This window comes from Mustelus asterias, chromosome 24 (genome assembly GCF_964213995.1).
Source record: "Mustelus asterias chromosome 24, sMusAst1.hap1.1, whole genome shotgun sequence".
Lineage (NCBI taxonomy): Eukaryota > Metazoa > Chordata > Chondrichthyes > Carcharhiniformes > Triakidae > Mustelus > Mustelus asterias.
This window is the reverse complement of record NC_135824.1, coordinates 16,813,809-16,824,628: the sequence shown is the minus strand read 5'-3', so window position 1 is coordinate 16,824,628 and position 10,820 is coordinate 16,813,809. Positions and strand designations below refer to the sequence as shown.

Sequence of the window (10,820 nt, the reverse complement as noted above, 5' to 3'; positions counted from 1 at the left end):
AGGCCCACCTCCCCTCACATTATCCCCATAACCCCACGCATTTACAGTGGCTAATCCACCTAACCTACACACTGTTGGACACTAAGGAGCAATTTAGAATGGACAATCCCCCTAACCTGCAATCCCCCTAACCTTTGAACTGTGGGAGGAAACCGGAGCACCCGGAAGAAACCCATGCTGATGCGGGGAGAACATGCAAACTCCACACAGTCACCAAGGGCCAAAATAAACCCGGGTCCCTGGCGCTGTGAGGCAACAGTGCTAACCACTGCACCACCATGCACAGTGATTCTCTGCTCCCCTTTTTTAAGGTGTAAATCACAAACATGCTTTTTGTAAGTAGGTTCATGATTTTCTTAGCGGAGATGAGTAGGAGTGCAGCTCATATATCTGGGGCTGGTAGATGGATGTGCACTTTGAAACAGCACTCGTATGCCAGGCAACTGGGGCATCTGCCAAGCCATGGAGGGACAGAGGTAGAGATGGCTAGGCTCTATCCTAATTACCCAATTCAGATGATATATAAAAGGGAGCGACTTCTTGGTGTCTCATTGTGAGCGCCAGTGTTCAAATGACTTGCACATATCCAACGTTGAAATGGATCGAAGGTCAAAGCCATTTCCCCACCTTAATACGACCCAATGGCGATGTTGCGGAGGCTGGTAGACCTCAGTGTTGCTCAGCATTCTGGCTCGCATTGATGCTGGTTCATAGCTGAGGTGCAGTAGTGGGGAACTCTGCCCTTAGCCTGTCATTTATCCTGTAAATGGAAGATAGAAGTTTCAACCTTCTTAAGGTGGCATATAAATGGTGACGGCTCACCCTAATGATGTCTGGCCGATATCGTGCCAGAGTTCTGGGAGATTAGTAGAACCCTTGGGGCAAGCTCCTTTAATTCTGTGCTATATCCCTCCACTTGTGTTTGTCCCCCAAACTGTCCCAGAATATTTCACATAATAGGCAAAAAATGCCAGAGAAAATATAAGGAATGATATGCAATAGTAAAGTTGCTACACTGCCTTGCACGCAAGATTCACATTTCCTAGTGAGTTTATTTTGAACAAATTCTTGATCTATTAGTTTCTGTTTTAAAAAAAAAAGACACTTTGCAGCCAGTGAGGTGTAGTCACTGTCGTAGAATAGGGAAACAGGGCAGCCAAATAGCACACAGCAAGATCCCACAAACAGCAAAAGTGATAGTGGGCAGGATTTTCCAGTCCCGCCCACCCAGAGACTGGAAATTCCTGTCTGAGATCAATGGTCCGTTAAATTGTCCGTCCCACCCTGTGGTGGGCGAGATCGGAATATTTGCCCCAATGCCCAGGAGCTGGTCAAGGAATAAATGTAGGTCGGAACATGGAGAGGTAACTCCCCACTGACCTCTTCAGAATAGTGCCGTGGAATCTTTCACCTGTGAAAAATTATCTCTAATTATTTATCACTGTTCTTTCTTCTTTTGCAGATCAGATGATGCCAGGAGGAGATTGCGCCAGCGTGTAAACGGACAGGTAAGAAAGTTATCGGTTCAGATCTGGGAAGAATGTTGATTCACAAGGAGCAGTGTGTGCAAGCTGTACCTAATTTCCCTTGGTGCAGTCACGTAAGCAGGTCTAACCTGGAAGAGATTCAGAGATGGCCCGAATTGCATTACTTGATATTTACTGCTCTCCCAAAACAAATTATGACCAGTGGAACTGATGATGGATTAAAAAAGCATATATATTTGTTTAAAGGAGGCTTTGAGCAATAAAGTTTCTCATGGCCCGCAACTGAAACGATTTTAAAAAATGTGAGGGTTCAGATACTTGACCCCTTGCAGTATCTGTTAGTAAAAGTGCACTTATAGTAGTGCTACAATGTTGTTAATACAATGAGTAATAAACCCACACAGAGGATCCAATGTCTTGCTTTGTTGGCAGTTGTTGGTTGCAACTTGACCCTTGATCTGAAAATTTAAAAAGACTGCATGATCGTAGAATCCCCACAGCGCAGGAGGAAACCACTCGGCCCTGCACCAACTCTCCGAAAGAGCATCTTACCCAGGCCCACCCTATCCCTGCAACCCTGCACATTACCATGGCTAATCTACCTACCTGCACACCCTTGGACAGTAAGCGGCAATTTACCATGGCCAGTCCACCTAGCCTGCACATCTTTGGGAGTACAACTGGAGCACCCGGAGGAAACCCACGCAGACACAGGGAGAATGTGCAGACTCCACACAGACAGTTACCCAAGGCTAGGATTCAACCCGGGTCCCTGGTGCTGTGAGGTCACTAACGACCGTGCCGCCCATGTTTGTAGAACATATTTCAAAGTAATTGAGCTCTCAACATTCAGTTAGCACGAGGGTCTCTCTTCATGGTAAAATAATTGTTCTGATATGCCTTTTCTCACTTCCACTGGCCTGGATAGCAAAATACATGTAAATTTCCTGGGTGTACCGACTCATATACCCATTCATGCACGCATCGGTGCAAAACTGGTATTCGTAGCTAAGTTGACAGAAAACATCCATGCCGCCTTCGAATGGCACTGTTTATCCTGCACTTTGCAACAGAATTTCAGAGGCCAAAAGGTAAGGCAGAAACACCGTGGGGGCTATATATTTTCTCTGACCAATATATTTTTGATTACACCTTGGACAAAACTTTGAATATTTAAGTGCCAGCTGTGCCTGGGGAAGAAGAAAGGACAACTTCACTCGTTCAGACTCGGAGCGCTCCATGGGGGTTGCCCACTGAAGGCAGGACAGACTGATTCCTTTGTGCGGGTGCCACTAAATGACTAGAATTATGCCTTGTGCCACCTGGAGAGAAGCATTTGCTAAAATGTCAAGACAGCCTAAATAAACGGCGAGGTTAAAGATGATTCGCTGCTCCAGGCTGCAGGGCACACCTGTGGTTTTTTTTTACTTTTGAGTGTTGTTTGCTAAGGTCACCCGAAGGTTAGAAATTCTGCCCGCTCTGCATCAAATGACCTGCCTTTTCCTTTCCTACATCATTCGTCAAGTGTAACATTGAAACGCACTCAACAAGAATGTGTGTTGGATGTAAATTTCCTATAACATTATTAGAACATCGACTGTGGCACTGCGCATGGTAAGTAAAACATACACTGGTTTGTAAGGAAGTGACCATTACATTAAAGTAAAGCACAATATATTAGTCAGCTGCCAGACTGCATGTGTATATTCCTTAAAAATTGCAGGAAGTGATTTTTTTGGCCCCATTCATCATGGACGCTAATCCCATTATGGCCACCAGCTCTTGCCAGAGGGCCATAACTGGCCATAACCGAGGTCCCCTCTGGCGATGTAATAAGGTTCACGCCAAGCAAGGAAGCTGAGTATAGCTCCCAGAGAGTGAGGGGAAGGTCAAGGTGGGATGCTGTTTTGGAGAATCGGTGCAGACTCGATGGGCGGAATTTTCCTGTCCCACCCACCACGGGAATCATCGCGGACGGGGCTGACCATGCAAAGGTCCATTGACCTTGGGTGGGAATTTCCAGCCTTGGGGTGAGTGCGGCCAGAAAATCCCACCCAATGGGTCATATGGCCACTTTCTGCACTGTAGGGATCCTATGGTTGTTGTTCTGAATATGTTTATTCCTACTGCTTTCCCTCTGTTAACCAATCCTCAGCCCATGTCAACATGCTGCTAGCCCCAATCCTCTGAACCCCAATCTTGTGTAACAACCTGATGCGTGGCACCTAATCAAATACCTTCTAAAAATCCAAATATATATTACGCCCATTGATTTCCCCTTTTTTACCCACCTCGTTACACCCTCAAAAAGCTACAACAACTTTGTCAAATACAATTTATTTTTTCATGAAACTATGTTGATTCTGCCTCATCATATTGTGATTTTCCCTGAAACCACGCTCTTAATGATTCGGGCCTACGTCCCTTACTATTGATGTCAGGCCCAACTGGCCTATAATTTCCTGTTTTCTCTCTTGTTTCCTTTGTTGAACAGCATTGTGATTGGCTACTATCAGATATCTGCTTCTGGCCATATGCACAATTCATTATGGTTCGCGCTGCTGCCTCACAGCATCAAGGACGCAGGTTCAATTCCAGCCTCAGGTGACTGTATGTGTGGAGTTTGCACGTTCTCCCCGTGTCTGTGTGCGTTTCCTCCGGGTGCTCCGGTTTCCTCCCCCAATCCAAAGATGTGCAGGTTAGGTGGATTGGCCATGCTAAATTGTCCCTCAGTGTCAGGGAGATTAGCATGGTAAATATGTGGGGTTACGGGGATAGTGTCTGGGTGGGATTGTTGTCAGTGCAGGCTGAATTGGCCAGATGGCCTCTTTTGACACTGTGGGAATCTATGAACCTATGATTCTGGGATTGGGTAGCCATTGAAATACCTTGGATAAGAGATCCAATGATATCTCCCTTCACTTGAGGACACGAGAGGTGCCAGGATTCAAATTGGTTTCTATTTGGAACATTGCAAAGTAGTTCCAACCAAAATTCTTCTGCAGAGATGACTATAACCCCATGTATAACTTAAATTAAATGCATGTGACAAAATCCTTTATCTGTTGGCAATCCTGTAAATCTGTTGTATAGTATTCAGAATTGCATGAATTTAGAATTCCTTTCCAAGAAGATCCTATCAGATATGCAGAAATAATTAATGTAAAACTGCCTGTGCCTCGTAAGGAGACTGCCTACATTTTTATTTCTAGACAGGATGCCTGAGTCCTATTGTTCATTATTTAAGGTGCTCCTAATAAATGCTGGAAGGAATGTTGGGCTCGGAAAGTTAGATGCACCATGGAAAGACAGTTTTGGAAAAATCTGCTTTTTTCTTAAGTGATCTGCAGGGAATATTTGATACCAATAAGGATTAGGACTTACTCCTTCTAGAGAAATGGAATAGCCCTGAGTACTTGGAGCAGTGTGAGCTGAAGAGCAAACAAAGGGAAGTGAAGAAGAGATATGAATCTAATGCACACGCACTTGTTGAATGGTTCAGCGATGCACCTTGGGGTAATCCCACCAGTTTCTGTCTATTTTTTTTCTCTCAGTCTTTGATGCAACAGTATCCCATTGTGTTCTGGTCTAACATAGTAACGGATTGTAAAGCTATTAATGGAAGTGGTGCCCCTCAAGCGATGTATAACCAATTATCTCTCTCTAATGGAGAGAGATGCCTATGGTTCTTGGTGGACTATGGCTAAATTACCTACGTGAATGGCATTTAATCAGGCAATTGAATACCAAATTCCATTTTCATTATGCAGAATTCTGAGATTGCTACCGGTGGTTTGGGAATGCATTCCTCAATTCCACTCGCGTATAATTAAAGTCATTGATTTATGGTGACAGAGTAAATCGACTTCTATTTCTTTTACGCGGGATGACAGTATTTTACCAGGGTGTTTGGGACTGTATGGTGGAGTTGTGTAAGGTGCTACAAGTCGGGTTAGATACTTCAAGGTGTTCTATGAAGCTCGCCTGACCTGTAACATTTTACGTTGAATTTGGCTAGGATGAGCATGAGAGCTTTCCCCTCAGGCGTAATTCAACTGACCCACAAGGAGCTTTTTATCAAAAACAAAATTTAATTAAGAATACTGTTGACATGTATAGTAAGACAGTTAGCAAGAACTTTTAACAATTACAAACAAGAAACACAACAACCACGATAATGTATAACTCTTAAGGAATATCTCTAATGTGCTCCAACCAAAGCCAACATCCAATACACAAAACCCTCCAAATAAGCACAATACAGCATAGGTTAATGACCACTTGTTACAGGAATCCAGCCTCCTGGGTTGAATGCTGAAAATTCCTTGTGAAGAAGCTCAGAAGAGGTTGTAGTCGAATCTGTTTCCCAAAACACAGCTTCTTTAAGGCTGGATGGCAATAGGCCTCTCCTTCAGTGAACCGATAATGGTTTCAGAACCAAATAAAGAGAACGGAGCGAGAGATTGCTTCTGAGCTTGCTGCTAAACTGCTTCCAACACATTCCCCAAAACAAAACTGAAAGCCCAAAGGAAAACAACCCCGATCACCTGACTGCCCCAAAAGAAACTGAAAGACCGATCACCTGACTGCCCCAAATGAAACTGAAAGCCCGATCACCTGACTGCCACATCTTAGCTCCACCCCCAATGACATCACTGAAGCTATAAGCGACATGATTTTTTGAAAAGAAAAAACCTTTCTTAAAGACGTACTCACATGACAAAGGGCAGGAATTAGTGAGTGAGTTTGCATGTTCGGAAATCTATAATTATACTCTTGCCCATGTTCCTTAATGTTACAAGCTACATATGGCAAAAATGAAATGCGATTTTTCAATGAATGCATAGTAAGTGTAAAAACAGGTACTATTCCTTCATGAGAGAAAATAAACTTCTTTCTTTTTGAAACAGGCCTCAATCTGATAAATTCCAGGGCCACTGTTGTATTCCCCTCTGACTAATAATCTCAAAACCATTTAATGCTCATCAAAATTACATTTTTTTTCCTTTCAGCTCCCAGCCTTTATTGGCTGCCATCATTAGGGCAGGAGGTCATACCATTTCCCTTAAGCTGCCGGGGCAAACTAACAGGTTTCTCCTTGTACTGCTCCAGAGCAGCCACACCCGAGATCAGGAACTCAGTGGTACAGAGACTTTGATCGCTCAGTGCTCATCGTGTTGGGCAGAGCGAAAGGCAGCAAGGGGCTGGGCAAAGGCAGAGCCTTTGGCACCGCAAGGTGCTCCCGCGACAACATTTTAAGTATAAGCTAATCACCTGGGGGGTGCGTCCTCATTGTTCCACCGGAGCAGAGAGAGGAGCGATTCGAGAGTTCAGCTAAAGGGGTAAGAAATTGATTATTTTTACTTACTTTTTCACGGGGTTTCTTGTTGTAGTAGTTTAAATTTGAAAAGCGGAAGTAGGCCGCCCGCGGGGCGACCTGGGAAGGTATTTCATTTTTTTCCTAAGCGCGCGGGAGGTTTAAAAAGCAGTCCGCAGTATCCAGCGGGCAGCGTTGAGAGCGGGCAGCGGAGTGAGAAGGGCGCAGACTGAGAGCTGAAGGGCTTTGGCTCTAAGGGCTTAGGCGGAAAGGGCGATGCAGGGTAAGTTTTTAATTCTTAAGTACGTTCCTCTGTGTTCCTTGAAGGGAAATTATGAGTGTGAGGCCAGTCTGTTGTTCCCAATGTAGGATGTGGGAGGTCCTGGACGCTCCTGGCCTCCCGGACGACCATATCTGTGATGGGTGTGTCGAGCTGCGGTTCCTAAGGGACTGTGTTAGAGAACTGGAACTGCAGCTCGAGGATCTTCGTCTGGTTAGGGAAAATGAGGAGGTGATAGACAGGAGCTATCAGCAGGTGGTCACACCGGGGCCACGGAAGGCAGACAAGTGGGTAACGTCCAGGAAGGGGAAAGCTCGGGTGATAGAGAGCACCCCGGTGGATGTGCCCCTTCACAATAAGTACTCCTGTCTGAGTACTGCTGGGGGGGGACAGCCCACCTGGGGGAAGCAGCAGTGGCCGTGTCTCTGGAGCAGAGTCCGGCCCTGTAACTCAGAGGGCTAAGGAAAGGAGGAGGAAGGTGGTATTAATCGGGGACTCAACAGTAAGGGGGTCGGACAGGCGTTTTTGCGGAAGCAGACGGGACTCTCGGATGGTGGTCTGCCTCCCTGGGATCCGGGATGTCTCTGATCGCGTCCCAGATATCCTGAGGTGGGAGGGAGAGGAGCCAGAGATCGTGGTACATATTGGTACCGCTGACATAGGTAGGAAGACGGAAGGGGTCATGAAAAGAGAATATAGGGAGTTAGGTAGACAGTTGGGAAGGAGGAACGCAAAGATAGTAATCTCAGGATTGCTGCCTGTGCCACGGGAAAGTAAGAGCAGGAATGGAGTGAGGTGGAGGATGAATGCGTGGCTGAGGGACTGGAGCGGGGGGCAGGGATTCAGGTTCCTGGATCATTGGGACCTCTTTAGAGGAAGGTGTGACCTGTACAAAAAGGACGGGTAGCACTTGAATCCCAGGGGGACCAATATCCTCGCAGGAAGGTTGGCTAAGGCTACTGGGGAGACTTTAAACTAGAAAGGTTGGGGGGAGGGAATCGTGATGAGGTGACTGAGAGCGAGGAGGTTAGCTCGCAAACAGAGAAGGATTGCAGACAGTGTAAGAGGGAGAATAGATGGGTGATGGAGAAGGGGAGAGCTCAGACCAAAGGTTTGAGATGTGTCTATTTTAACGCCAGGAGTGTAGTCAATAAAGTGGATGAGCTTAGAGTGTGGATTGATGCTTGGAAGCGTGATCTGGTGGCCATTACGGAGACTTGGGGACAGGGACAGGACTGGATACTTCAGGTGCCGGGTTTCAGATGTTTCAGAAAGGACGGAGAGGGAGGCAAAAGACGGAGGGGGAGTGGCACTGCTGATCAGGGATAGTGTCACAGCTGTAGAGAAGGTGGAAGCCGTGGAGGGATTGTCTACAGAGTCTCTGTGGGTGGAAGTTCGGAGCGGGAAGGGATCGATAACTTTGCTGGGTGTTTTCTACAGGCCGCTCGATAGTAACAGGGATGTTGAGGAGCAGATAGGGAAACAGATCCTGGAGAGATGTAGGAATAACAGGGTTGTCGTGATGGGAGACTTTAATTTCCCAAACATCGATTGGAATATCCCTAGGGTAAGGGGTTTGGATGGGGAGACGTTTGTTAGGTGTGTTGAGGAGGGTTTCCTGACACAGCTTGTGGATAAGCCTACAAGAGGAGAGGCTGTACTCAATCTGGTACTGGCTAATGAGTCTGGACAGGTGTCGGATCTCTCAGTGGGGGAGCATCTTGGGGATAGTGATCATAACTCTATCTCCTTTACACTAACATTGGAAAGAGATAGGATCAGGCAAGCTAGGAAACTGTTTATCTGGAGTAAGGGGAAATATGAAGCCATCAGGCAGGTGATTAGAGGCGTAAGTTGGAAGGAGGCATTCTCGAGGAAAAGTACTGAAGTAAGGTGGCAGATTTTCAAGGAATGTTTGTCTGGAGTTCTGCATGTCAACGTTCCAATGAGACAGGGAGGTGTTGGTAGGTTACGGGAACCGTGGTGCACGAAAGCTGCGCTGAGCCTAGTCAAAAAGAAAAGGAAAGCGTACAAAAGGTTCAGAGAGCTAGGCGATGATAGGGATCAAGATGAGTATATGGCTTGTAGGAAGGGACTTAAGAAAGAAATTAGGAGAGCCAGAAGGGGTCACGAGATGGCCTTGGCAGGTAAGATTAAGGAGAACCCTGAGGCGTTCTATAAATATGTGAAGAGTAAAAGGATGAGATGTGAAGGAATAGGACCTGTAAAAGGTGAAGGTGAGAAAGTCTGTACAGAACCGGAAGAAATAGCAGAGGTGCTTAATGAATATTTTACCCCGGTATTCACGGTGGAAAAAGACCTGGGTGGTTGTACTACAGGATTGCGGCGGACTGAAAAGATTGAGTATGTGGACTTTAAGAAAGAGGATGTGTTGGAAATTTTGAATAGCATCAAGATAGATAAGTCGCTAGGACCAGATGGGATGTACCCCAGGGTACTGTGGGAGGTGAGGGAAGAGATTGCAGAGCCTTTGGCGATGATCTTTGCATCGTCGATGGAGAAGGGAGAGGTTCCGGAGGATTGCGGATGTGGTTCCTATATTCAAGAAAGGGAATAGGGATAGCCCAGGAAATTACCAACCGGTGAGTCTAACCTCAGTGGTTGGTAAGTTGATGGAGAAGATCCTGAGGGACAGGATTTATGAACACTTAGAGAAGTTTAGTATGCTCAAAAGTAGTCAGCACGGCTTTGTCAAAGGCAAATCGTGCCTTACGAGCCTGGTGGAGTTCTTTGAAAATGTGACTAAACACATTGACGAAGGAAAAGCGGTAGATGTGGTTTACATGGACTTCAGCAAGGTATTTGATAAGGTCCCCCATGCAAGACTTCTCGAGAAAGTGAGAGGGCATGGGATCCAAGGGGCTGTTGCCTTGCGGATTCAGAACTGGCTTGCCTGCAGAAGGCAGAGAGTGGTTGTAGATGGGTCTTTTTCTGAATGGAGGTCGGTCACCAGTGGAGTGCCCCAGGGATCTGTTCTGGGACCCTTGCTGTTTGTCATTTTCATAAATGACCTGGATGAGGAAGTGGAGGGATGGGTTGGTAAGTTTGTCGACGACACGAAGGTTGGTGGTGTTGTGGATAGGTTGGAGGGATGTCAGAAGCTGCAGTGTAACATAGATAGGATGCAAGACTGGGCGGAGAAGTGGCAGATGGACTTCAACCCGAATAAATGTGTAGTGGTCCATTTTGGCAGGTCAAATGGGATGAAGGAATATAATATCAAGGGTAAGACTCTTAGCAGTGTAGAGGATCAGAAGGACCTTGGGGTCCGGGTCCATAGGACTCTTAAATCGACCTCGCAGGTAGAGGAGGTGGTTAAGAAGGTGTATGGTGTGCTGGCCTTCATCAATCGAGGGATTGAGTTTAGGAGTCGGGAGATAATGATGCAACTTTATAAGACCCTCGTCAGACCCCACTTGGAGTATTGTGCTCAGTTCTGGTCGCCTCATTACAGGAGGGATGTGGAAATGATTGAAAGGGTGCAGAGGAGATTTACAAGGATGTTGCCTGGATTGGTTGGCATGCCTTTTGAGGATAGACTGAGGGAGCTCGGTCTTTTCTCCTTGGAGAGACGAAGGATGAGAGGTGACCTGATTGAGGTGTACAAGATGTTGAGAGGTATAGATCGGGTGGATTCTCTGAGGCTTTTTCCCAGGGCTGAAATGGCTGCTACGAGAGGACACAGGTTTAAGGTGCTGGGGTGTAGGTACAGAGG

General features: G+C 46.3%; 1 protein-coding gene across 1 annotated transcript in view; it reads left to right on the top strand.

Annotated features, from left to right (window-relative positions):
• Positions 1 to 1,462: 1,462 nt before the first annotated feature.
• Positions 1,463 to 10,820, top strand: part of sema6d (semaphorin 6D) — a 188,208-nt gene continuing 178,850 nt past the window's right edge. The window contains exon 1 of the mRNA XM_078241339.1: positions 1,463 to 1,508. The gene's annotated coding sequence lies outside the window, so the exon portion shown is untranslated. The remainder of the gene's footprint in view (positions 1,509 to 10,820) is intronic.